At 48.1% G+C, this 27429-nt stretch overlaps 10 pseudogenes; all 10 read left to right on the top strand.

Annotated features, from left to right (window-relative positions):
• The first annotated feature begins 2311 nt into the window (after positions 1–2311).
• Positions 2312–2417, top strand: LOC146044443 (U2 spliceosomal RNA; annotated as a pseudogene).
• A 1340-nt stretch (positions 2418–3757) lies between these two features.
• On the top strand, positions 3758–3863 carry LOC146044462 (U2 spliceosomal RNA; annotated as a pseudogene).
• A 1327-nt stretch (positions 3864–5190) lies between these two features.
• LOC146044453 (U2 spliceosomal RNA) lies at positions 5191–5296 on the top strand (annotated as a pseudogene).
• Positions 5297–6616: 1320 nt separating this feature from the next.
• Positions 6617–6722, top strand: LOC146044442 (U2 spliceosomal RNA; annotated as a pseudogene).
• A 3604-nt stretch (positions 6723–10326) lies between these two features.
• LOC146044460 (U2 spliceosomal RNA) lies at positions 10327–10432 on the top strand (annotated as a pseudogene).
• Positions 10433–11753: 1321 nt separating this feature from the next.
• LOC146044467 (U2 spliceosomal RNA) lies at positions 11754–11859 on the top strand (annotated as a pseudogene).
• Positions 11860–13179: 1320 nt separating this feature from the next.
• LOC146044452 (U2 spliceosomal RNA) lies at positions 13180–13285 on the top strand (annotated as a pseudogene).
• A 1330-nt stretch (positions 13286–14615) lies between these two features.
• Positions 14616–14752, top strand: LOC146044433 (U2 spliceosomal RNA; annotated as a pseudogene).
• A 10686-nt stretch (positions 14753–25438) lies between these two features.
• Positions 25439–25544, top strand: LOC146044466 (U2 spliceosomal RNA; annotated as a pseudogene).
• Positions 25545–26878: 1334 nt separating this feature from the next.
• On the top strand, positions 26879–26984 carry LOC146044472 (U2 spliceosomal RNA; annotated as a pseudogene).
• The last annotated feature ends 445 nt before the right edge of the window (positions 26985–27429 follow it).

Below are 27429 nucleotides of genomic sequence, written 5' to 3'. Positions count from 1 at the left end.
CGTATCAATTGTTTTTGCACTGTTCCAACTTTGTATTTATAAATGCATGCATTTGCTTCAAGGTTTAACCCTTGTGCATAAAGATTTTGAAATCCGGCCTCCAGTGGATCATTTTGTGACTATTTCTTGACTCCTTTATTTGTCTTTCCTGGAGTCAAGGCAGTTTAATATTTTGCTTGACATTACACTTGAAATCAGCATGTGCGGCCTAGCCAAAAGACCTGAAGCCTGCCTAAATTATATGACTTATTGGTCGCTGCGACCTCCCAAAATATATGGAAATACTATGGGCCTTATTCTACTTCACTCTTTCTGACAAAATCCTTCTTAGATGGACAAAACCATGTGCACTGCAGGTGGGACAGATGTAACTTGTGCAGAGAGAATTAGATTTGGGTGGGGTTTTACTTCAAAGTAAGATCTATATTGCAGTGTAAAAACAATGCAGCCAGTATTTACCCTGCACAGAAACAGAATAACTCACCAAAATCTAATTCTCTCTGCACATTTTACATCTGCCCCACCTGCAGTGCACATGGTTTTGTCCATCTAAGAAGGATTTTGTCAGAAAGAGTGAACTAGAATAAGGCCCTATGTGACTTACCTACCATCTTACCACAGAAATATCAACTGAATCACAAAATTGGAATTTTTGGACCACCTTCCTCTCAATTTGAAATGGCTTTTATTTTTCCTTTTTTTTCTCTTTTATATTTATTTCTTTTCTTTTTTCTTTTCTCTTATATTTTTTGTTTTCTTTTTTTGTAACTTATATTTTGTTTTCTTTTCTTTTTTTTCTCTCATTTCTCTTTTTTTTGTTTTTATTATTTGTCTTTTTTTTTTTTTTTTTTTAAGCCAAATTTTGGTGGTAACTGCCAATACAAGAAAACATTGGCCCCCACACAGCTCACCTACACATGACTGTCCTGTCTGCCTGTCTGTTCCAACTGACTGTATGGCTGTCAGGTTCCGGAATCCAAGTGTGCAGCTTGTGATGTTATAAAGGGCAGACTGTGATGTCACACAGGGGCCTGCCACAACAATGCTTGCCTATCTGACTGTCTACTGCTGCTGAATGGGCTCAACAGGTAAGCCGTCATTGCACCTGATTGGGCAAGATTCCTGCTCTGTAGCAGCTGAATGATTAAGGCGTCTACTGCATTATTGAGATGAACCTTTTCTTTCAACTTAAACCTTGATTACCCCTAGAAGTAAATCACACAGACACATGACCTGAAATAACTCACACGGACACGTGACCAGAAATAACGACACGGACAACCACTGCATAAGTTTAAAAGGTCAAGGGTATTTATTGCGGTATGACCCTATTGAAAAGGGATGGCCTAGAGAGCGCTTGGAGACCAGCCAGTCATAAAACGTTAGCAATGGCGGCGACTACAACGCCCCAACTAGTAACCAGGGCAATGAACCACCCTCATTGAATTCAAAGCCAGCCTGCGCTGTGACTGTCTTGCCGCCCCTCCTAGGGCATGATGAGGACAGTTCTAAAAGTGTCCTGCGTCCCCCCTCGGGGGGCAGAACTCACCAGCCTTCCTGGCAGAGGGTGGCAATACCTCACAGTGACCTCCTGTACTTCAAACTGGACTGCTGATCGAGAGCGCCCTCCCGCCAATTAATATTAAATTGATGAGAGCCAAATTTGGGTGAAGGCCGAAAGGCCATGTGGTAGGTTAGCACAAGGGAGGGAGGGTGGGAATCCAGACTCAAGAGGAAGATGGATCACCTGACTACCTCTTATATACCTCCACCTAAGCTACCACCCCTTCCACACCTGATTGGCTACCCCATCTACACTGCACCTCTATGGGTAAGTGACACTCTGATTTCTATCATTTGTCATACCATCCCAAACTGCACAGACTCTTATATTCCCTCATGCCTAGGCAGCCCTCGCTTTCTCTTAGTCAGCAGCAGTTCGTCAGGGACACAGGCATGCAGCAAAGAGCGAGGAGACAGCTGGCCGCTGCTGGTTGCCTGTTAGTCGTCTGCCTAATGGGTGTGTGTGTGTTGACACGACGTCAACAAATGGGGCGGAGCACATGCACATTCGGCCTCCTACCCAGAAGGCGACGACGACATAATCACAGAGTCAGATGGATGCCTGCTTGTCCTCCTGTACCTGTCCAGCAGTTCAAGTCCTATTCACCTGTCGAAAACTCAGGTATCTTGCAGACTGTAACAACAAAGATGTGATGTGTGTGTGTTAGATGTGTCCGTGGTGCTGATCTCCACCAGTGTTGGTGGCCGAATTCCGGTCCGTGTGCTTTGCTGGGACCCCATTCGGGTTATCGCTTCTCGGCCTTTTGGCTAAGATCAAGTGGAAGAAGAGCTTGCTCTGTCCACTCCACGCATTGACCTGGTATTGCAGTACTTCCAGGACCGGTGCACCTTCCTAATCTGTTATCCAAAAATAGACTATTGCCATTCCTGGCACTTGATGCGTATCAATTGTTTTTGCACTGTTCCAACTTTGTATTTATAAATGCATGCATTTGCTTCATTTGCATGCATTTGCTTAACCTTGTGCAAAAAGATTTTGAAATCTGGCTTCAAGTGGATCATTTTGTGACTATTTCTTGACTCCTTTATTTGTCCTTCCTAGAGTCGAGGCAGTTTAATAGTTTGCGTGACACTACACTTGAAATCAGCATGTGCGGCCTAGCCAAAAGACCTGAATCCTGCCTAAATTATATGACTTATTGGTCGCTGCGACCTCCCAAAATATATGGAAACACTATGTGACTTACCTACCATCTTACCACAGAAATATCAACTGAATCACAACATTGGAATTTTTGGACCCCCTTCCTCTCAATTTGAAATGGCTTTTATTTTTCCTTTTTTTCTTTCTTTTATATTTAATTATTTTCTTTTTTCTTTTCTCTTATATTTTTTTTCTTTTTTTGTAACTTATATTTTGTTTTCTTTTCTTTTTTTTCTCTCTTTTCTCTTTTTTTTGTTTTTATTATTTGTCTTTTTTTTTTTTTTTTTAAGCCAAAAATGTGCTGATCCTTGAGAGGGGGATTTAGAAAAAGTATCACTTACCTTCTTCGAACTATGATTTTGGTGGTAACTGCCAATTCAAGAAAACATTGGCCCCCACACAGCTAACCTACACATGACTGTCCTGTCTGCCTGTCTGTTCCAACTGACTGTCTGGCTGTCAGGTTCCGGAATCCAAGTGTGCAGCTTGTGATGTCATAGAGGGCAGACTGTGATGTCACACAGGGGCCTGCCACAACAATGCTTGTCTATCTGACTGTCTACTGCTGCTGAATGGGCTCAACAGGTAAGCCGTCATTGCACCTGATTGGGCAAGATTCCTGCTCTGTAGCAGCTGATTGATTTAGTCAGCAGCAGTTCGTCAGGGACACAGGCATGCAGCAAACAGCGAGGAGACAGCTGGCTGCTGCTGGTTGCCTGTTAGTCGTCTGCCTAATGGGTGTGTGTGTGTTGACACGACGTCAACAGATGGGGCGGAGCACATGCACATTCGGCCTCCTACCCAGAAGGCGCCGACGACATAATCACAGAGTCAGATGGATGCCAGCTTGTCCTCCTGTACCTGTCCAGCAGTTCAAGTCCTATTCACCTGTCGAAAACCCAGGTATCTTTCAGACTGTAACGACAAAGATGTGATGTGTGTCTGTTATATGTGTCCGTGGTGCTGATCTCCACCAGTGTTGGTGGCCGAATTCCAGTCCGTGCGCTTTGCTGGGACCCCATTCGGGTTATCGCTTCTCGGCCTTTTGGCTAAGATCAAGTGGAAGAAGAGCTTGCTCTGTCCACTCCACACATTGACCTGGTATTGCAGTACTTCCAGGACCGGTGCACCTTCCTAATCTGTTATCCAAAAATAGACTATTGCCATTCCTGGCACTTGATGCGTATCAATTGTTTTTGCACTGTTCCAACTTTGTATTTATAAATGCATGCATTTGCTTCAAGGTTTAACTCTTGTGCATAAAGATTTTGAAATCCGGCCTCCAGTGGATCATTTTGTGACTATTTCTTGACTCCTTTATTTGTCCTTCCTGGAGTCAAGGCAGTTTAATAGTTTGTGTGACACTACACTTGAAATCAGCATGTGCGGCCTAGCCAAAAGACCTGAAGCCTGCCTAAATTATATGACTTATTGGTCACTGCGACCTCCCAAAATATATGGAAACACTATGTGACTTACCTACCATCTTACCACAGAAATATCAACTGAATCACAACATTGGAATTTTTGGACCCCCTTCCTCTCAATTAGAAATGGCTTTTATTTTTCCTTTTTTTCTCTTTTATATTTATTTATTTTCTTTTTTCTTTTCTCTTATATTTTTTGTTATCTTTTCTTGTAACTTATATTTTTTTTTCTTTTTTTTCTGTCTTTTCTCTTTTTTTGTTTTTATTATTTGTCTTTTTTTTTTTTTTCAAGCCAAAAATGTGTTGATCCTTGAGACGGGGATTTAGAAAAAGTATCACTTACCTTCTTTGGACCATGATTTTGGTGGTAACTGCCAATACAAGAAAACATTGGCCCCCACACACCGCTCACCTACACATGACTGTCCTGTCTGCCTGTCTGTTCCAACTGACTGTCTGGCTGTCAGGTTCCGGAATCCAAGTGTGCAGCTTGTGATGTCATAGAGGGCAGACTGTGATGTCACACAGGGGCCTGCCACAACAATGCTTGTCTATCTGACTGTCTACTGCTGCTGAATGGGCTCAACAGGTAAGCCGTCATTGCACCTGATTGGGCAAGATTCCTGCTCTGTAGCAGCTGATTGATTTAGTCAGCAGCAGTTCGTCAGGGACACAGGCATGCAGCAAAGAGCGAGGAGACAGCTGGCTGCTGCTGGTTGCCTGTTAGTCGTCTGCCTAATGGGTGTGTGTGTGTGTTGACACGACGTCAACAGATGGGGCGGAGCACATGCACATTCGGCCTCCTACCCAGAAGGCGCCGACGACATAATCACAGAGTCAGATGGATGCCTGCTTGTCCTCCTGTACCTGTCCAGCAGTTCAAGTCCTATTCACCTGTCGAAAACCCAGGTATCTTTCAGACTGTAACAACAAAGATGTGATGTGTGTGTGTTAGATGTGTCCGTGGTGCTGATCTCCACCAGTGTTGGTGGCCGAATTCCGGTCCGTGCGCTTTGCTGGGACCCCATTCGGGTTATCGCTTCTCGGCCTTTTGGCTAAGATCAAGTGGAAGAAGAGCTTGCTCTGTCCACTCCACGCATTGACCTGGTATTGCAGTACTTCCAGGACTGGTGCACCTTCCTAATCGGTTATCCAAAAATAGACTATTGCCATTCCCGGCACTTGATGCGTATCAATTGTTTTTGCACTGTTCCAACTTTGTATTTATAAATGCATGCATTTGCTTCATTTGCATGCATTTGCTTAACCTTGTGCAAAAAGATTTTGAAATCTGGCTTCAAGTGGATCATTTTGTGACTATTTCTTGACTCCTTTATTTGTCCTTCCTAGAGTCGAGGCAGTTTAATAGTTTGCGTGACACTACACTTGAAATCAGCATGTGCGGCCTAGCCAAAAGACCTGAATCCTGCCTAAATTATATGACTTATTGGTCGCTGCGACCTCCCAAAATATGTGGAAACACTATGTGACTTACCTACCATCTTACCACAGAAATATCAACTGAATCACAACATTGGAATTTTTGGACCCCCTTCCTCTCAATTTAAAATGGCTTTTATTTTTCCTTTTTTTTCTTTCTTTTATATTTAATTCTTTTCTTTTTTCTTTTCTCTTATATTTTTTGTTTTCTTTTTTTGTAACTTATATTTTGTTTTCTTTTCTCTTTTTTTTGTTTTTATTATTTGTCTTTTTTTTTTTTTTAAGCCAAAAATGTGCTGATCCTTGAGAGGGGGATTTAGAAAAAAGTATCACTTACCTTCTTCGAACCATGATTTTGGTGGTAACTGCCAATTCAAGAAAACATTGGCCCCCACACAGCTCACCTACACATGACTGTCCTGTCTGCCTGTCTGTTCCAACTGACTGTCTGGCTGTCAGGTTCCGGAATCCAAGTGTGCAGCTTGTGATGTCATAGAGGGCAGACTGTGATGTCACACAGGGGCCTGCCACAACAATGCTTGTCTATCTGACTGTCTACTGCTGCTGAATGGGCTCAACAGGTAAGCCGTCATTGCACCTGATTGGGCAAGATTCCTGCTCTGTAGCAGCTGATTGATTTAGTCAGCAGCAGTTCGTCAGGGACACAGGCATGCAGCAAAGAGCGAGGAGACAGCTGGTTGCTGCTGGTTGCCTGTTAGTCGTCTGCCTAATGGGTGTGTGTTGACACGACGTCAACAGATGGGGCGGAGCACATGCACATTCGGCCTCCTACCCAGAAGGCGCCGACGACATAATCACAGAGTCAGATGGATGCCAGCTTGTCCTCCTGTACCTGTCCAGCAGTTCAAGTCCTATTCACCTGTCGAAAACCCAGGTATCTTTCAGACTGTAACGACAAAGATGTGATGTGTGTCTGTTATATGTGTCCGTGGTGCTTATCTCCACCAGTGTTGGTGGCCGAATTCCAGTCCGTGCGCTTTGCTGGGACCCCGTTCGGGTTATCGCTTCTCGGCCTTTTGGCTAAGATCAAGTGGAAGAAGAGCTTGCTCTGTCCACTCCACGCATTGACCTGGTATTGCAGTACTTCCAGGACCGGTGCACCTTCCTAATCTGTTATCCAAAAATAGACTATTGCCATTCCTGGCACTTGATGCGTATCAATTGTTTTTGCACTGTTCCAACTTTGTATTTATAAATGCATGCATTTGCTTCAAGGTTTAACTCTTGTGCATAAAGATTTTGAAATCCGGCCTCCAGTGGATCATTTTGTGACTATTTCTTGACTCCTTTATTTGTCCTTCCTGGAGTCAAGGCAGTTTAATAGTTTGCGTGACACTACACTTGAAATCAGCATGTGCGGCCTAGCCAAAAGACCTGAAGCCTGCCTAAATTATATGACTTATTGGTCACTGCGACCTCCCAAAATATATGGAAACACTATGTGACTTACCTACCATCTTACCACAGAAATATCAACTGAATCACAACATTGGAATTTTTGGACCCCCTTCCTCTCAATTAGAAATGGCTTTTATTTTTCCTTTTTTTTCTCTTTTATATTTATTTATTTTCTTTTTTCTTTTCTCTTATATTTTTTGTTATCTTTTCTTGTAACTTATATTTTTTTTCTTTTTTTTCTGTCTTTTCTCTTTTTTTGTTTTTATTATTTGTCTTTTTTTTTTTTTCAAGCCAAAAATGTGTTGATCCTTGAGACGGGGATTTAGAAAAAGTATCACTTACCTTCTTCGGACCATGATTTTGGTGGTAACTGCCAATACAAGAAAACATTGGCCCCCACACCGCTCACCTACACATGACTGTCCTGTCTGCCTGTCTGTTCCAACTGACAGCTGGCTGTCAGGTTCCGGAATCCAAGTGTGCAGCTTGTGATGTCATAGAGGGTAGACTGTGATGTCACACAGGGGCCTGCCACAACAATGCTTGTCTATCTGACTGTCTACTGCTGCTGAATGGGCTCAACAGGTAAGCCGTCATTGCACCTGATTGGGCAAGATTCCTGCTCTGTAGCAGCTGATTGATTTAGTCAGCAGCAGTTCGTCAGGGACACAGGCATGCAGCAAAGAGCGAGGAGACAGCTGGCTACTGCTGGTTGCCTGTTAGTCGTCTGCCTAATGGGTGTGTGTGTGATGACACGACGTCAACAGATGGGGCGGAGCACATGCACATTCGGCCTCCTACCCAGAAGGCGCCGACGACATAATCACAGAGTCAGATGGATGCCTGCTTGTCCTCCTGTACCTGTCCAGCAGTTCAAGTCCTATTTACCTGTTGAAAACCCAGGTATCTTTCAGACTGTAACGACAAAGATGTGATGTGTGTGTGTTAGATGTGTCCGTGGTGCTGATCTCCACCAGTGTTGGTGGCCGAATTCCGGTCCGTGTGCTTTTCTGGGACCCCATTCGGGTTATCGCTTCTCAGCCTTTTGGCTAAGATCAAGTGGAAGAAGTCTGCAGGGGTAGCCATTCTGATCAGGGGGAGCCTCTTCAAGCTGGATTCTGTTCAGGAGCTTGTCTGCGGCAGGTTACTTGTTGTAGACGGCTCCTGGGCAGGTGAGCCTATCAGGCTTATCTGCGTGTATGCTTCACCTATCAAGAATGAGCGTTTGGAACTATTCCAGACCCTGCGGACCCAGCTCGCCACCACCAGGGCTGTAGTGATGGCTGGAGGCTTCAACTGCCCGATCGAAGGGGATGGACGAAGCACCTGCAACTCTGCGAAGCTGGACATCACGTCCAATCTGCTCCGGGAAATGGTGGCTGAAGCGTCACTGCGGGACGCTGTGTGCTCCATGGAGGCCACTCCGTGAATTTCACGTGGAGCCGCCCCGATGGCTCTGAGCGTTTTCGCATTGACTTTGTGTTCACCTCCTGGGCAGTGCAGCAGGTTAGGCATTCTATGGTTCCCTGCTTCTTCTCTGACCACAGGGCCATTCTCTTCCAAGGAATTCTGGGCCATGGTTTTCCATCTGGCCCAGGCTCCTGGAAGTTGAACTGTGCCCTGCTGGAAAAGGAGGAGGTATTGGCTGAGCTTAAGGATGCCTACATCACATGGAAAAATGACAAATGTTATTTTGACTGTAAGTCTGACTGGTGGGAATATGCCAAATCTAACATCCGCAGTTTCTTTCAGGTCAAAGGGCGTATCCAGGCATGCGACCGTAAGAGGAACCTCAGAAATCTGCAGCGTGAGCTCCAGTCCCTGGTGGACCTCCAGCGGTGCGGCTGGGACGTGAAGGACGACCTGGATGAGACCAAAAAGAGCCTGAAAAAGCACTTTGAGGAGGAGTCCAGATGAATCGTCTTCCGTTCCAAGGTGGAGAATCTGGAGAAGGGTGAGAAGTGTTCTTCCTTCTTTTTCAGGAAACTCCACTCTGGCCACACACCCCTGACCGAGCTGCCAGATGAGAATGGGATTCCCAGACAGGGAAGGAGGGCGTGATGAAGGTCGTCCGCGACTACTACAGCGACCTCTACTCCCCTAAGACAACTGACAACGACATGGCCGACAAGTTCCTGTCAGGTATCACTAACCCTATTGATCCTGCAGGCAGATCGGCGCTGGACGCTCCCCTGACGCTGGAGGAGGTATTCTCTGCCACCAAATCCTTTAGGCAAGGCAGGACTCCAGGTAACGATGGTCTCCCAGCTGAGCTCTATGTAGCGTTGTGGGATCTAATCGGCCCGGACCTGCTCGAGCTGTATGAGGAGATGGTGGTGGAGGGGAAAATGCCTCCTTCGCTGAGGGAAGGGATGATCACGATCTTGTATAAACGGAAGGGGGAGAGATGTGAGCTGAAAAATTGGAGGCCCATCTCTCTTCTGAACGTGGAATACAAGATCCTCGCCAAGGTACTGGCCAATAGGCTGAAGGCTGTCATCGGACAGATTGTTCATCCGGATCAGACCTGTGGTATACCAGGCCGCAAGATCGCAGACTCATTCAGATTCAAGCCAAAAATGTGCTGATCCTTGAGAGGGGGATTTAGAAAAAGTATCACTTACCTTCTTCAGACCATGATTTTGGTGGTAACTGCCAATACAAGAAAACATTGGCCCCCACACAGCTCACCTACACATGACTGTCCTGTCTGCCTGTCTGTTCCAACTGACTGTCTGGCTGTCAGGTTCCGGAATCCAAGTGTGCAGCTTGTGATGTCATAGAGGGCAGACTGTGATGTCACACAGGGGCCTGCCACAACAATGCTTGTCTATCTGACTGTCTACTGCTGCTGAATGGGCTCAACAGGTAAGCCGTCATTGCACCTGATTGGGCAAGATTCCTGCTCTGTAGCAGCTGATTGATTTAGTCAGCAGCAGTTCGTCAGGGACACAGGGATGCAGCAAAGAGCGAGGAGACAGCTGGCTGCTGCTGGTTGCCTGTTAGTCGTCTGCCTAATGGGTGTGTGTGTGTTGACACGACGTCAACAGATGGGGCGGAGCACATGCACATTCGGCCTCCTACCCAAAAGGCGCCGACGACATAATCACAGAGTCAGATGGATGCCTGCTTGTCCTCCTGTACCTGTCCAGCAGTTCCAGTTCTATTCACCTGTCGAAAACCCAGGTATCTTTCAGACTGTAACGACAAAGATGTGATGTGTGTGTGTTAGATGTGTCCGTGGTGCTGATCTCCACCAGTGTTGGTGGCCGAATTCCGGTCCGTGCGCTTTGCTGGGACCCCATTCGGGTTATCGCTTCTCGGCCTTTTGGCTAAGATCAAGTGAAAGAAGAGCTTGTTCTGTCCACTCCACGCATTGACCTGGTATTGCAGTACTTCCAGGACTGGTGCACCTTCCTAATCGGTTATCCAAAAATAGACTATTGCCATTCCTGGCACTTGATGCGTATCAATTGTTTTTGCACTGTTCCAAGTTTGTATTTATAAATGCATGCATTTGCTTAACCTTGTGCAAAAAGATTTTGAAATCTGGCTTCAAGTGGATCATTTTGTGACTATTTCTTGACTCCTTTATTTGTCCTTCCTAGAGTCGAGGCAGTTTAATAGTTTGCGTGACACTACACTTGAAATCAGCATGTGCGGCCTAGCCAAAGACCTGAATCCTGCCTAAATTATATGACTTATTGGTCGCTGCGACCTCCCAAAATATATGGAAACACTATGTGACTTACCTACAATCTTACCACAGAAATATCAACTGAATCACAACATTGGAATTTTTGGACCCCCTTCCTCTCAATTTGAAATGGCTTTTATTTTTCCTTTTTTTCTTTCTTTTATATTTAATTCTTTTCTTTTTTCTTTTCTCTTATATTTTTTGTTTTCTTTTTTTTGTAACTTATATTTTGTTTTCTTTTCTTTTTTTTCTCTCTTTTCTCTTTTTTTTGTTTTTATTATTTGTCTTTTTTCTTTTTTTAAGCCAAAAATGTGCTGATCCTTGAGAGGGGGATTTAGAAAAAGTATCACTTACCTTCTTCGAACCATGATTTTGGTGGTAACTGCCAATTCAAGAAAACATTGGCCCCCACACAGCTAACCTACACATGACTGTCCTGTCTGCCTGTCTGTTCCAACTGACTGTCTGGCTGTTAGGTTCCGGAATCCAAGTGTGCAGCTTGTGATGTCATAGAGGGCAGACTGTGATGTCACACAGGGGCCTGCCACAACAATGCTTGTCTATCTGACTGTCTACTGCTGCTGAATGGGCTCAACAGGTAAGCCGTCATTGCATCTGATTGGGCAAGATTCCTGCTCTGTAGCAGCTGATTGATTTAGTCAGCAGCAGTTCGTCAGGGACACAGGCATGCAGCAAAGAGCGAGGAGACAGCTGGCTGCTGCTGGTTGCCTGTTAGTCGTCTGCCTAATGGGTGTGTGTGTGTTGACACAACGTCAACAGATGGGGCGGAGCACATGCACATTCGGCCTCCTACCCAGAAGGCGCCGACGACATAATCACAGAGTCAGATGGATGCCTGCTTGTCCTCCTGTACCTGTCCAGCAGTTCAAGTCCTATTCACCTGTCGAAAACCCAGGTATCTTTCAGACTGTAACGACAAAGATGTGATGTGTGTGTGTTAGATGTGTCGGTGGTGCTGATCTCTACCAGTGTTGGTGGCCGAATTCCGGTCCGTGCGCTTTGCTGGGACCCCATTCGGGTTATCGCTTCTCGGCCTTTTGGCTAAGATCAAGTGGAAGAAGAGCTTGCTCTGTCCACTCCACGCATTGACCTTGTATTGCAGTACTTCCAGGACCGGTGCACCTTCCTAATCGGTTATCCAAAAATAGACTATTGCCATTCCTGGCACTTGATGCGTATCAATTGTTTTTGCACTGTTCCAAGTTTGTATTTATAAATGCATGCATTTGCTTAACCTTGTGCAAAAAGATTTTGAAATCTGGCTTCAAGTGGATCATTTTGTGACTATTTCTTGACTCCTTTATTTGTCCTTCCTAGAGTCGAGGCAGTTTAATAGTTTGCGTGACACTACACTTGAAATCAGCATGTGCGGCCTAGCCAAAAGACCTGAATCCTGCCTAAATTATGACTTATTGGTCGCTGCGACCTCCCAAAATATATGGAAACACTATGTGACTTACCTACAATCTTACCACAGAAATATCAACTGAATCACAACATTGGAATTTTTGGACCCCCTTCCTCTCAATTTGAAATGGCTTTTATTTTTCCTTTTTTTCTTTCTTTTATATTTAATTCTTTTCTTTTTTCTTTTCTCTTATATTTTTTGTTTTCTTTTTTTGTAACTTATATTTTCTTTTCTTTTCTTTTTTTTCTCTCTTTTCTCTTTTTTTTGTTTTTATTATTTGTCTTTTTTTTTTTTTTTAAGCCAAAAATGTGCTGATCCTTGAGAGGGGGATTTAGAAAAAGTATCACTTACCTTCTTCGAACCATGATTTTGGTGGTAACTGCCAATTCAAGAAAACATTGGCCCCCACACAGCTAACCTACACATGACTGTCCTGTCTGCCTGTCTGTTCCAACTGACTGTCTGGCTGTCAGGTTCCGGAATCCAAGTGTGCAGCTTGTGATGTCATAGAGGGCAGACTGTGATGTCACACAGGGGCCTGCCACAACAATGCTTGTCTATCTGACTGTCTACTGCTGCTGAATGGGCTCAACAGGTAAGCCGTCATTGCATCTGATTGGGCAAGATTCCTGCTCTGTAGCAGCTGATTGATTTAGTCAGCAGCAGTTCGTCAGGGACACAGGCATGCAGCAAAGAGCGAGGAGACAGCTGGCTGCTGCTGGTTGCCTGTTAGTCGTCTGCCTAATGGGTGTGTGTGTGTTGACACGACGTCAACAGATGGGGCGGAGCACATGCACATTCGGCCTCCTACCCAAAAGGCGCCGACGACATAATCACAGAGTCAGATGGATGCCAGCTTGTCCTCCTGTACCTGTCCAGCAGTTCAAGTCCTTTTCACCTGTCGAAAACCCACGTATCTTTCAGACTGTAACGACAAAGATGTGATGTGTGTCTGTTATATGTGTCCGTGGTGCTGATCTCCACCAGTGTTGGTGGCCGAATTCCAGTCCGTGCGCTTTGCTGGGACCCCATTTGGGTTATCGCTTCTCGGCCTTTTGGCTAAGATCAAGTGGAAGAAGAGCTTGCTCTGTCCACTCCACGCATTGACCTGGTATTGCAGTACTTCCAGGACTGGTGCACCTTCCTAATCTGTTATCCAAAAATAGACTATTGCTATTCCTGGCACTTGATGCGTATCAATTGTTTTTGCACTGTTCCAACTTTGTATTTATAAATGCATGCATTTGCTTCAAGGTTTAACTCATGTGCATAAAGATTTTGAAATCCGGCCTCCAGTGGATCATTTTGTGACTATTTCTTGACTCCTTTATTTGTCCTTCCTGGAGTCAAGGCAGTTTAATAGTTTGCGTGACACTACACTTGAAATCAGCATGTGCGGCCTAGCCAAAAGACCTGAAGCCTGCCTAAATTATATGACTTATTGGTCACTGCGACCTCCCAAAATATATGGAAACACTATGTGACTTACCTACCATCTTAACACAGAAATATCAACTGAATCACAACATTGGAATTTTTGGACCCCCTTCCTCTCAATTAGAAATGGATTTTATTTTTCCTTTTTTTTCTCTTTGATATTTATTTATTTTCTTTTTTCTTTTCTCTTATATTTTTTGGTATCTTTTCTTGTAACTTATATTTTTTTTTTTCTTTTTTTTTCTGTCTTTTCCCTTTTTTTGTTTTTATTATTTGTCTTTTTTTTTTTCAAGCCGAAAATGTGTTGATCCTTGAGACGGGGATTTAGAAAAAGTATCACTTACCTTCTTCGGACCATGATTTTGGTGGTAACTGCCAATACAAGAAAACATTGGCCCCCACACGGCTCACCTACACATGACTGTCCTGTCTGCCTGTCTGTTCCAACTGACTGTCTGGCTGTCAGGTTCCGGAATCCAAGTGTGCAGCTTGTGATATCATAGAGGGCAGACTGTGATGTCACACAGGGGCCTGCCACAACAATGCTTGTCTATCTGACTGTCTACTACTGCTGCTGCTGAATGGGCTCAACAGGTAAGCCGTCATTGCACCTGATTGGGCAAGATTCCTGCTCTGTAGCAGCTGATTGATTTAGTCAGCAGCAGTTCGTCAGGGACACAGGCATGCAGCAAAGAGCGAGGAGACAGCTGGCTACTGCTGGTTGCCTGTTAGTCGTCTGCCTAATGGGTGTGTGTGTGATGACACGACGTCAACAGATGGGGCGGAGCACATGCACATTCGGCCTCCTACCCAGAAGGCGACGACGACATAATCACAGAGTCAGATGGATGCCTGCTTGTCCTCCTGTACCTGTCCAGCAGTTCAAGTCCTATTCACCTGTCGAAAACCCAGGTATCTTTCAGAATGTAACGACAAAGATGTGATGTGTGTGTGTTAGATGTGTCCGTGGTGCTGATCTCCACTAGTGTTGGTGGCCGAATTCCGGTCCGTGCGCTTTGCTGGGACCCCATTCGGGTTATCGCTTCTCGGCCTTTTGGCTAAGATCAAGTGTAGTATCTGTTCTTATCAGTTGGGTATGGACTGGCCTCTGGCAGAGAATAGAGAAAGGTGAGACTGAGTAGCTGCTCTGATGGGCGGAGGGTGTGGGACCCCTCTGTTTTTTCCCGGGAGTAGTGAAAAGTCTCACTGAGTATCTTCACCTCTGCCTTTGGTAGGAGGTGTTGTTTCCGTAAATCCACTGGTAAGAGGGGGGGAGAAACACTGGGCCTAGTAGTTTGACTCTCTTGACGGGGTTTGTAGCCCCCGAAGGATGAGTCAGCGAAAGGCTCAGTCTAGTATCCAATCCCAGGGAGCGGAGAAAGGTTGGGACTGAGTAGATGGCTCCTGTTCCAGAGGTTCGTAGCCTCTGATGGGGAGACCGCGAAAGGCCCAGCTTAGTACCTTAACCCTGGGAGCGGAGAAACACTGGGACTGAGTAGATTGCTCTTCCGGAGGGGGTGCAGCCCCTAAGGGAGTCTTTCGAAAGGCCCAGTGGAGTACCCATTCCCATGCCGGGGGCTGGAAAATGCCTGCTGGTGAGACGGAGAAAAGCTTGGTCGGACGCTGAAGGGTCGGCTGCCTGGAGTCCGAGGCTGCACTGTGCCCCCGGGGAAACTCGGGGGTGCCGGACATGCACGGGTGATCCCAAGTCACCTTGCACGAATGGCACTTGCACTGCGCACTTCCCTTTAGGTTAGCGCTTCACGTCCTTACCCTGTCCTTTTGGATGGGGTAGGACAATTTTTCACACCCCCCCCCGGCCTTCTGGCTAGGGCCTTATTCTTTTCTTTTTATGATTTGCACGTTTTGCACTCCACGTTTTTTGTTAGTTTGTCACGTTTTTTCATTTGGGTAGTGCGGCTGTCCCTAACGGGCCTTCCGTTCCCCAAACGTGACTGGGACTCTTCACCTTCTGGGGAGAGTCCCGGTTCCCTCGAGGGCAACCCCGAGCCGCAAGGCGGAGGGAAGCCTAAGTCGGGTCTCTCCAAAGCACGGGCTGCGGAGGACCCACCGTCCGAAACCCTTCCGGGGGTGGAGGAAAAGCGGGTCTCTCTAAGCTTCGGCGAAGAGGACCCACCGATCCCTTTTTTCCCTTCCTTGGCCTTATGGTTGAGGGGGGTTAGGGGAACCATGGGGCCTTTCTCCTTTGGGAGAGGGCCACACGTTCGTACGGCTGCCCCCTGTGCACGCGTTTAGTCACGTCACTGGTGGTGGTGGGAGCACACCTCGGGCTCCCTGAGTTTCTTCAAACTCATCTGTTCTTATCAGTTTATTCTGAGAGGCAGCTCTGCTCCTTGTTTCTTGGACCGACAACGGTCCTTCTCAGGGCTACCGCTGCTGGCCGAGAGAGCGAAAGAGCGAAGACGTCGAGACTGCGAGGAGGAGAAGACATCGCTGAAGAGGGAGAAGCCGGCGAAGAAGACTGAGGGTCAGACTTGTCTGCTCTGCCCTCCGAAGCGACTGCCGACCCCTCCGCCTCTCGACGCCGAGGAAGAAGCTCCGCCCCCGAGGAGAAGAGGATTTCGCCTAAGGAGGGAGATCAACGCACCCTAGCCACCTGGGAGAGGCAGACTTGTTTGCTCTGCCCTCTCGAAGCCTTGCAGCACTCCCGAGCTGCCTAGGAGGGTCAGACTTTTCTGCTCTGCCCTCTGAAGCCTCCCACCGCTCCGGAGCCGCCGCCGAGGGTCAGACTTTCTGCTCTGCCCTCCGAAGCTCTGCAACGCTCCCCAGCCTCCGTGGAGGGTTAGACTTGCTTTGCTCTGCCCTCTGAAGCCGTGCATCGCTCTCTAGCCACCTTGGAGGGTTAGACTTGTGTTGCTCTGCCCTCTGAAGAGATCTCCTCCTTCCCCTCCTGCCGGGGTCCCGGAAAAGACCCTTTTGCCCCGAGAAGCCGGAAGGATGGCCACAGCCTCCGCTCCAGCCCCCCTCGCCGGGAAGAAGGGCAAGTCCCCGGCCGAAACTCCAGCAAATGTGGCTGGCCCCAGCTCCTGCCCCCCTTCAGGGACACCACCAGCGGTGCCCGCCACGGATGGCTCCAAGGCTACCCCAGCCCTGGAACCCTGGATGAGGCAAACCGTGGTGATGAAGCTGAAGGAGGTGGACGGACGGGTGCCGGACCTTTCGCTGGTGCAATTCGGCAAGATGATGGTCCTGGACCAAGGATTCTCGGCCCCCGAAGTCCTCAGCACCCAGACCTTCATCAAGGGGATCTTTTATGTCACCTTCGCCACCATTGCCATCTGCAAGAGGTATTGGGAGGCGGTGAAAGCGGCGAAGCCTGATTCCCCTCTCTCTCGCTTTGTGGGCAACTGCCCTATTCAAAGAGAGGAGAGGCGGTTGATGGTTTCAATGCGAAGTCCACATGTGCCTGCCAAAGACATCGTCACGTTCCTGAGCAGATCCTGCACGGTCATCAGGGACCCCACAAGGGTCCTGCTGAGCAACGGGCTCTGGGACGGAAAGTGGTCGGTGGTGGTCAGGCTCCACAAGGACACTTCGTGCCCAGACGGAGTCAAGCACCTCAAACAGTGCTTCTCCCTGGGGGGAACCGCTGGACTCATCTACTACGCGGATCAACCACGCACCTGTCGAAAGTGCAGTGGGAAAGACCACGTGGGAAGAGAGTGCAAGGTCTCGGCATGCAAGTTCTGTCACGTGGCCGGCCACGAGACAAAGGACTGCCCCACGAAGCTCGTCTGCAACCTGTGCGGCAAAGGAGATCACCTCTACAAGGCATGCCCTGACAGAGCGAGGTCCTACGCCGCAGCAGTGAAGGGAGCTACCCCCATGGTACCTCCCCAGCCGGTACAGAAACAGCCGAAGCCGAAGCCGCAGAGACAAGGTGGTAAGAAACCCTCCTCTGCCCCTGTCATTCCCACCCCCCCTCCCCTACCTCCCTCTGTGACAGCACCCCCCTCCACTGCTGCTCACACCCCTCCCCCACCCTCCCGACCTCCTGCCCAACCCACCCCTCTACCCTCCACCCCCTCTGTCCCTCTCCTCTCCGAGGAGGAGTTCCCACCCCTTGCCTCTGCAGGTCCGACCCCGCTGAGACGGAAGAGGAAGGTGTTGGAGAGCCCAGCTGCCGACCCGGAAACTTCCAAAAAGGCAGCAGTTGAGTCGGTGGAACCACCCCAGCCCGCCCCCTCCCTCGAGGAGGAGATGGCGGCCTTGGTGGAATGTTACGATGAGTTCGGGCCAACTGAACTTGTCTGCGACAGCGACATCGACCAGCTGCTTGACATTACGGAACCAGCCCATGAAGGTGATCCAGCTGCAGAGCCGGAAGCTGCGCCCCCCGATGGGAGTGGTAACGTAAATGTATCGTAACCTAACCTGCCCTTTCTCTTAACAGATGGTAGCTTTTAATATTCTTACCATTAATGTGAGGAGCATTAAGGATAAGGCTAGGAGACAGTCTGTTTTTACTTTCCTTGACTTTCAGAAATGTGATGTATACATGTTGCAGGAATGCTCTCTCCCTTTCTCCAGGTCCTACAAGCACCTGGCCCGGCAGTGGTCCCATGGCCCGTCCTACTGGTCCGGTGGAGGTGAGTGTAAGTCTGCAGGGGTAGCCATTCTGATCAGGGGGAGCCTCTTCACGCTGGATTCTGTTCAGGAGCTTGTCTGCGGCAGGTTACTTGTCGTAGACGGCTCCTGGGCAGGGGAGCCTATCAGGCTTATCAGCGTGTACGCTTCACCTATTAAGAATGAGCGTTTGGAACTATTCCAGACCCTGCGGACCCAGCTCGCCACCACCAGGGCTGTAGTGATGGCTGGAGACTTCAACTGCCCGATCGAAGGGGATGGACGAAGCACCTGCAACTCTGCGAAGTTGGACATCACGTCCAATCTGCTCCGGGAAATGGTGGCCGAAGCATCACTGCGGGACGCTGTGGGCTCCATGGGGGCCGGCTCCGTGAACTTCACGTGGAGCCGCCCCGATGGCTCTGTGCGTTCCCGCATTGACTTTGTGTTCACCTCCCGGGCAGTGCAGCAGGTTAGGCATTCTATGGTTCCCTGCTTCTTCTCTGACCACAGGGCCATTCTCTTCCAGGGAATCCTGGGCCATGGTTTTCCATCTGGCCCAGGCTCCTGGAAGTTGAACTGTGCACTGCTGGAAAGGGAGGAGGTATTGGCTGAACTTAAGGATGCCTACATCACATGGAAAAATGACAAATGTTATTTTGACTGTATGTCTGACTGGTGGGAATATGCCAAATCTAACATCCGCAGTTTCTTTCAGGTCAAAGGGCGTATCCAGGCATGCGACCGTAAGAGGAACCTCAGAAATCTGCAGCGTGAGCTCCAGTCCCTGGTGGACCTCCAGCGGTGCGGCTGGGACGTGAAGGACGACCTGGATGAGACCAAAAAGAGCCTGAAAAGGCACTTTGAGGAGGAGTCCAGACGTATCGTCTTCCGTTCCAAGGTGGAGAATCTGGAGAAGGGTGAGACGTGTTCTTCTTTCTTTTTCAGGAAACTCCACTCTGGCCACACGCCCCTGACCGAGCTGCGAGATGAGAATGGCATTCCCAGACAGGGGAAGGAGGGCGTGATGAAGGTCGTCCGCGACTACTACAGCGACCTCTACTCCCCTAAGACGACTGACAACGACATGGCCGACAAGTTCCTGTCAGGTATCACTAACCCTATTGATCCTGCAGGCAGATCGGCGCTGGACGCTCCCCTGACGCTGGAGGAGGTATTCTCTGCCACCAAATCCTTTAGGCAAGGCAGGACTCCAGGTAACGATGGTCTCCCAGCTGAGCTCTATGTAGCGCTGTGGGATCTAATCGGCCCGGACCTGCTCGAGCTGTATGAGGAGATGGTGGTGGAGGGAAAAATGCCTCCTTCGCTGAGGGAAGGGATGATCACGATCTTGTATAAGCGGAAGGGGGAGAGATGTGAGCTGAAAAATTGGAGGCCCATCTCTCTTCTGAACGTGGACTACAAGATCCTCGCCAAGGTACTGGCCAATAGGCTGAAGGCTGTCATCGGACAGATTGTTCATCCGGATCAGACCTGTGGTATTCCTGGCCGCAGGATCGCAGACAGCCTTGCCCTCCTCAGGGACACGGTCCATTACGTGAAAGATCGTAATGTGCGCACGGCCCTGATCAGCCTTGATCAGGAAAAGGCCTTTGACCGTGTCTCTCACGAGCTGATGGGTAAGGTGCTGCGAAAATTTGGTCTTGGTGAATTGTTTTGTTCGTATGTTAACCTTATGTACCTTGATATCCACAGCACGGTGTTGGTGAACGGCTGGAAGACTGACCCCTTTCCGGTTCTCTCTGGGGTCAGACAAGGCTGCCCTCTTTCACCTCTTCTTTTTGTTTGTGTTATAGAGCTCCTGGCCCTATCCATCAGACAGAATCCAGAGATCAGAGGGATCACCGCACCAGGTCCAGACCACCCAGTGGCCAAGTGCTCGCTGTACATGGACGACGTCACTGTCTTCTGCGCGGATCAACGCTCGGTGGCAGCACTCGTCCAGACCTGTGAGGACTTCGGCCGTGCTTCGGGGGCAAAAGTCAACTGCGGGAAGTCAGAGGCCATGCTCTTCGGAAACTGGCACCTGTCGTCCTCGGCTCCTTTCCCATTTACCGTCAAACCGGACCTCATCAAAATCCTGGGAGTCTGGTTCGGTGATGATGGAGCCGCCCGGAAGTGCTGGGATGAGAAACTTGCCACAGTGAGACAGAAAATTGGACTATGGAGCCTCAGAGACCTTTCCATCGAGGGGAAAGCCCTTGTGCTGCGGAACGAGATTCTTCCCGTCCTGCAGTACACAGCCCAGGCCTGGCCGCCGCCAACTGCGGTCTGCAAGGCCATTACCCGGGCCACTTTCCACTTCATCTGGGGCTCCAAAATGGACAGAGTGAAGCGGAGCATTATGTACAAGGATCCCCTCAAAGGTGGCAAAGGCATTCCAGACATTCCAACTATGCTGAGAGCCTTCTTTGTATGTACTTGCATCCGCAGAACTTTGATTGACAATTGTGCCGGCTCTGCGGGGAACTCCATGTCCCGCTTCTTCCTCCTACCATTGTGGAGGACCCTTAAATGGGACAAGTGGGACAGCTCCATCCCTTACAACTGGACCACTCCGTGGTTTTACCTGGACGTGTCCAAGTTTGTGAGGGAACACCAACTGGAGGGATTGAAACCCGACTTGTGGAAGCCAAAAACTGTCCACAAGCTCATCAGAGCCAAAGACACTATGGAAACGATACCAGGGCTCCCGGCGGCAACTGTTAAGTTTGTCTGGGAGTACGTGGCATCCAAGAGACTGACTAATAGACATAAAGACTTGTCATGGATGGCCATCCAGGGGGGTTTGCCTCTCCGGTCATTCATGCACTCCCGAAACTTGTGTAGGTACAGACATTGTCCCTGGTGCCTCGTTCGTGAGGAAACATCTATGCACCTCTTCTGGGACTGCACCTATGCACAGTTGCTGCTGGATGCCCTAGAGACTGAGTTTAAGGACTGTGTGCCCAGGAGCCACCTATCGTACCATTCGGTGCTTTACGGACTGTTCCCCGGCACACACACTGTTGGGGCGACCCAGGAAGCCTGGCGCCTTATAAACTGTTTTAAGGACGCTGTGTGGTTTGCCAGGAATCGCCTCATTATGAGGAGGGAGAGGATGTCCGTGCAGGACTGCCGCAGGCTGATCCACAGCCTGCTCAGAGACTACTCCATCCGGGATAGCCCTGAGGAAGAAGAGGACTAACCCCCCCCTTCTTCTGGCCCTTTCCCCATTGAACTGAGTGATAAGAACTGTGACGTGGCCCCACTCCCCCATTTCACGATGTCTGTTGTTCTATTGATGTCCTGTCTATTTATTGCCCTCCCCTTATATGTGTCTGTCTGGTCAATAAAGCTTCGGGCAACGTGACTCCCCCTCCCTCACCCCCCTCCCCTCCACCCATAGTCTTATCCATAGTCAATGATTGTTTAAGGTTAGAATGAATAGTGCATAGCATGTCTTATGGTATTTGATTTCTTATACTGTATTTCATGAAATATACTATACAGTTTTGCATGTATGCTGTGCTGCGACACAGTAGATATGTCTAAATGTTACCGTATGTTTTTTGCTTTCTTTATGCACAATAAAGATTTGCCTTTTCAATCAAAAAAAGAGCTTGCTCTGTCCACTCCACGCATTGACCTGGTATTGCAGTACTTCCAGGACCGGTGCACCTTCCTAATCTGTTATCCAAAAATAGACTATTGCCATTCCTGGCACTTGATGCGTATCAATTGTTTTTACACTGTTCCAACTTTGTATTTATAAATGCATGCATTTGCTTCAAGGTTTAACTCTTGTGCATAAAGATTTTGAAATCCGGCCTCTAGTGGATCATTTTGTGACTATTTCTTGACTCCTTTATTTGTCCTTCCTGGAGTCAAGGCAGTTTAATAGTTTGCGTGACACTACACTTGAAATCAGCATGTGCGGCCTAGCCAAAAGACCTGAAGCCTGCCTAAATTATATGACTTATTGGTCACTGCGACCTCCCAAAATATATGGAAACACTATGTGACTTACCTACCATCTTACCACAGAAATATCAACTGAATCACAACATTGGAATTTTTGGACCCCCTTCCTCTCAATTAGAAATGGCTTTTATTTTTCCTTTTTTTTTCTCTTTTATATTTATTTATTTATTTTTTTCTTTTCTCTTATATTTGTTGTTATCTTTTCTTGTAACTTATATTTTTTTTTCTTTTTTTTCTATCTCTTCTCTTTTTTTGTTTTTATTATTTGACCTTTTTTTTTTTTTCAAGCCAAAAATGTGTTGATCCTTGAGACGGGGATTTAGAAAAAGTATCACTTACCTTCTTCGGACCATGATTTTGGTGGTAACTGCCAATACAAGAAAACATTGGCCCCCACACACCGCTCACCTACACATGACTGTCCTGTCTGCCTGTCTGTTTCAACTGACTGTCTGGCTGTCAGGTTCCGGAATCCAAGTGTGCAGCTTGTGATGTCATAGAGGGCAGACTGTGATGTCACACAGGGGCCTGCCACAACAATGCTTGTCTACCTGACTGTCTACTACTGCTGCTGCTGAATGGGCTCAACAGGTAAGCCGTCATTGCACCTGATTGGGCAAGATTCCTGCTCTGTAGCAGCTGATTGATTTAGTCAACAGCAGTTCGTCAGAACACAGGCATGCAGCAAAGAGCGAGGAGACAGCTGGCTACTGCTGGTTGCCTGTTAGTCGTCTGCCTAATGGGTGTGTGTGTGATGACACGACGTCAACAGATGGGGCGGAGCACATGCACATTCGGCCTCCTACCCAGAAGGCGACGACGACATAATCACAGAGTCAGATGGATGCCTGCTTGTCCTCCTGTACCTGTCCAGCAGTTCAAGTCCTATTCACCTGTTGAAAACCCAGGTATCTTTCAGACTGTAACGACAAAGATGTGATGTGTGTGTGTTAGATGTGTCCGTGGTGCTGATCTCCACCAGTGTTGGTGGCCGAATTCCGGTCCGTGCGCTTTTCTGGGACCCCATTCGGGTTATCGCTTCTCGGCCTTTTGGCTAAGATCAAGTGGAAGAAGTCTGCAGGGGTAGCCATTCTGATCAGGGGGAGCCTCTTCAAGCTGGATTCTGTTCAGGAGCTTGTCTGCGGCAGGTTACTTGTTGTAGACGGCTCCTGGGCAGGTGAGCCCATCAGGCTTATCTGCGTGTATGCTTCACCTATCAAGAATGAGCGTTTTGAACTATTCCAGACCCTGCGGACCCAGCTCGCCACCACCAGGGCTGTAGTGATGGCTGGAGACTTCAACTGCCCGATCAAAGGGGATGGACATCACGTCCAATCTGCTCCGGGAAATGGTGGCTGAAGCGTCACTGCGGGACGCTGTGTGCTCCATGGAGACCGCTCCGTGAATTTCCCGTGGAGCCGCCCCGATGGCTCTGAGCATTCCCGCATTGACTTTGTGTTCACCTCCTGGGCAGTGCAGCAGGTTAGGAATTCTATGGTTCCCTGCTTCTTCTCTGACCACAGGGCCATTCTCTTCCAAGGAATTCTGGTCCATGGTTTTCCATCTGGCCCAGGCTCCTGGAAGTTGAACTGTGCCCTGCTGGAAAAGGAGGAGGTATTGGCTGAGCTTAACGATGCCTACATCACATGGAAAAATGACAAATGTTATTTTGACTGTAAGTCTGACTGGTGGGAATATGCCAAATCTAACATCCGCAGTTTCTTTCAGGTCAAAGGGCGTATCCAGGCATGCGACCGTAAGAGGAACCTCAGAAATCTGCAGCGTGAGCTCCAGTCCCTGGTGGACCTCCAGCGATGCGGCTGGGACGTGAAGGACGACCTGGATGAGACCAAAAAGAGCCTGAAAAAGCACTTTGAGGAGGAGTCCAGATGTATCGTCTTCCGTTCCAAGGTGGAGAATCTGGAGAAGGGTGAGAAGTGTTCTTCTTTCTTTTTCAGGAAACTCCACTCTGGCCATACGCCCCTGACAGAGCTGCGTGATGAGAATGGCATCCCCAGACAGGGGAAGGAGGGCGTGATGAAGGTCGTCCGCGACTACTACAGCGACCTCTAATCCCCTAAGACAACTGACAACGACATGGCCGACAAGTTCCTGTCAGGTATCACTAACCCTATTGATCCTGCAGGCAGATCGGCGCTGGACGCTCCCCTGACGCTGGAGGAGGTATTCTCTGCCACCAAATCCTTTAGGCAAGGCAGGACTCCAGGTAACGATGGTCTCCCAGCTGAGCTCTATGTAGCGTTGTGGGATCTAATCGGCCCGGACCTGCTCGAGCTGTATGAGGAGATGGTGGTGGAGGGGAAAATGCCTCCTTCGCTGAGGGAAGGGATGATCACGATCTTGTATAAACGGAAGGGGGAGAGATGTGAGCTGAAAAATTGGAGGCCCATCTCTCTTCTGAACGTGGAATACAAGATCCTCGCCAAGGTACTGGCCAATAGGCTGAAGGCGGTCATCGGACAGATTGTTCATCCGGATCAGACCTGTGGTATACCAGGCCGCAAGATCGCAGACTCATTCAGATTCAAGCCAAAAATGTGCTGATCCTTGAGAGGGGGATTTAGAAAAAGTATCACTTACCTTCTTCAACCATGATTTTGGTGGTAACTGCCAATAAAAGAAAACATTGGCCCCCACACAGCTCACCTACACATGACTGTCCTGTCTGCCTGTCTGTTCCAACTGACTGTCTGGCTGTCAGGTTCCGGAATCCAAGTGTGCAGCTTGTGATGTCATAGAGGGCAGACTGTGATGTCACACAGGGGCCTGCCACAACAATGCTTGTCTATCTGACTGTCTACTGCTGCTGAATGGGCTCAACAGGTAAGCCGTCATTGCACCTGATTGGGCAAGATTCCTGCTCTGTAGCAGCTGATTGATTTAGTCAGCAGCAGTTCGTCAGGGACACAGGCATGCAGCAAAGAGCGAGGAGACAGCTGGCTGCTGCTGGTTGCCTGTTAGTCGTCTGCCTAATGGGTGTGTGTGTGTGTTGACACGACGTCAACAGATGGGGCGGAGCACATGCACATTCGGCCTCCTACCCAGAAGGCGCCGACGACATAATCACAGAGTCAGATGGATGCCTGCTTGTCCTCCTATACCTGTCCAGCAGTTCAAGTCCTATTCACCTGTCGAAAACCCAGGTATCTTTCAGACTGTAACGACAAAGATGTGATGTGTGTGTGTTAGATGTGTCCGTGGTGCTGATCTCCACCAGTTTTGGTGGCCGAATTCCGGTCCGTGCGCTATGCTGGGACCCCATTCGGGTTATCGCTTCTCGGCCTTTTGGCTAAGATCAAGTGGAAAAAGAGCTTGCTCTGTCCACTCCACGCATTGACCTGGTATTGCAGTACTTACAGGACCGGTGCACCTTCCTAATCGGTTATCCAAAAATAGACTATTGCCATTCCTGGCACTTGATGCGTATCAATTGTTTTTGCACTGTTCCAAGTTTGTATTTATAAATGCATGCATTTGCTTCATTTGCATGCATTTGCTTAACCTTGTGCAAAAAGATTTTGAAATCTGGCTTCAAGTGGATCATTTTGTGACTATTTCTTGACTCCTTTATTTGTCCTTCCTAGAGTCGAGGCAGTTTAATAGTTTGCGTGACACTACACTTGAAATCAGCATGTGCGGCCTAGCCAAAAGACCTGAATCCTGCCTAAATTATATGACTTATTGGTCGCTGCGACCTCCCAAAATATATGGAAACACTATGTGACTTACCTACCATCTTACCACAGAAATATCAACTGAATCACAACATTGGAATTTTTGGACCTCCTTCCTCTCAATTTGAAATGGCTTTTATTTTTCCTTTTTTTCCTTTCTTTTATATTTAATTCTTTTCTTTTTTCTTTTCTCTTATATTTTTTGTTTTCTTTTTTTGTAACTTATATTTTGTTTTCTTTTTTTCTCTCTCTTTTCTCTTTTTTCTGTTTTTATTATTTGTCTTTTTTTTTTTTTCAGCCAAAAATGTGCTGATCCTTGAGAGGGGATTTAGAAAAAGTATCACTTACCTTCTTCAACCATGATTTTGGTGGTAACTGCCAATAAAAGAAAACATTGGCCCCCACACAGCTCACCTACACATGACTGTCCTGTCTGCCTGTCTGTTCCAACTGACTGTCTGGCTGTCAGGTTCCGGAATCCAAGTGTGCAGCTTGTGATGTCATAGAGGGCAGACTGTGATGTCACACAGGGGCCTGCCACAACAATGCTTGTCTATCTGACTGTCTACTGCTGCTGAATGGGCTCAACAGGTAAGCCGTCATTGCACCTGATTGGGGAAGATTCCTGCTCTGTAGCAGCTGATTGATTTAGTCAGCAGCAGTTCGTCAGGGACACAGGCATGCAGCAAAGAGCGAGGAGACAGCTGGCTGCTGCTGGTTGCCTGTTAGTCGTCTGCCTATTGGGTGTGTGTGTGTTGACACAACGTCAACAGATGGGGCGGAGCACATGCACATTCGGCCTCCTACCCAGAAGGCGCCGACGACATAATCACAGAGTCAGATGGATGCCTGCTTGTCCTCCTGTACCTGTCCAGCAGTTCAAGTCCTATTCACCTGTCGAAAACCCAGGTATCTTTCAGACTGTAACGACAAAGATGTGATGTGTGTGTGTTAGATGTGTCCGTGGTGCTGATCTCCACCAGTGTTGGTGGCCGAATTCCGGTCCGTGCGCTTTGCTGGGACCCCATTCGGGTTATCGCTTCTCGGCCTTTTGGCTAAGATCAAGTGGAAGAAGAGCTTGCTCTGTCCACTCCACGCATTGACCTGATATTGCAGTATTTCCAGGACTGGTGCACCTTCCTAATCGGTTATCCAAAAATAGACTATTGCCATTCCTGGCACTTGATGCGTATCAATTGTTTTTGCACTGTTCCAACTTTGTATTTATAAATGCATGCATTTGCTTCATTTGCATGCATTTGCTTAACCTTGTGCAAAAAGATTTTGAAATCTGGCTTCAAGTGGATCATTTTGTGACTATTTCTTGACTCCTTTATTTGTCCATCCTGGAGTCGAGGCAGTTTAATAGTTTGCGTGACACTACACTTGAAATCAGCATGTGCGGCCTAGCCAAAAGAACTGAAACCTGCCTAAATTATATGACTTATTGGTCGCTGCGACCTCCCAAAATATATGGAAACACTATGTGACTTACCTACCATCTTACCACAGAAATATCAACTGAATCACAACATTGGAATTTTTGGACCCCCTTCCTCTCAATTTAAAATGGCTTTTATTTTTCC

Source organism: Crinia signifera, chromosome 19, assembly GCF_055691185.1.
Source record: "Crinia signifera chromosome 19, ASM5569118v1, whole genome shotgun sequence".
In the NCBI taxonomy this organism is placed as follows: domain Eukaryota; kingdom Metazoa; phylum Chordata; class Amphibia; order Anura; family Myobatrachidae; genus Crinia; species Crinia signifera.
The sequence above is the reverse complement of the archived record's forward strand: the minus strand, read 5'-3'. Positions and strand labels throughout refer to the sequence as shown.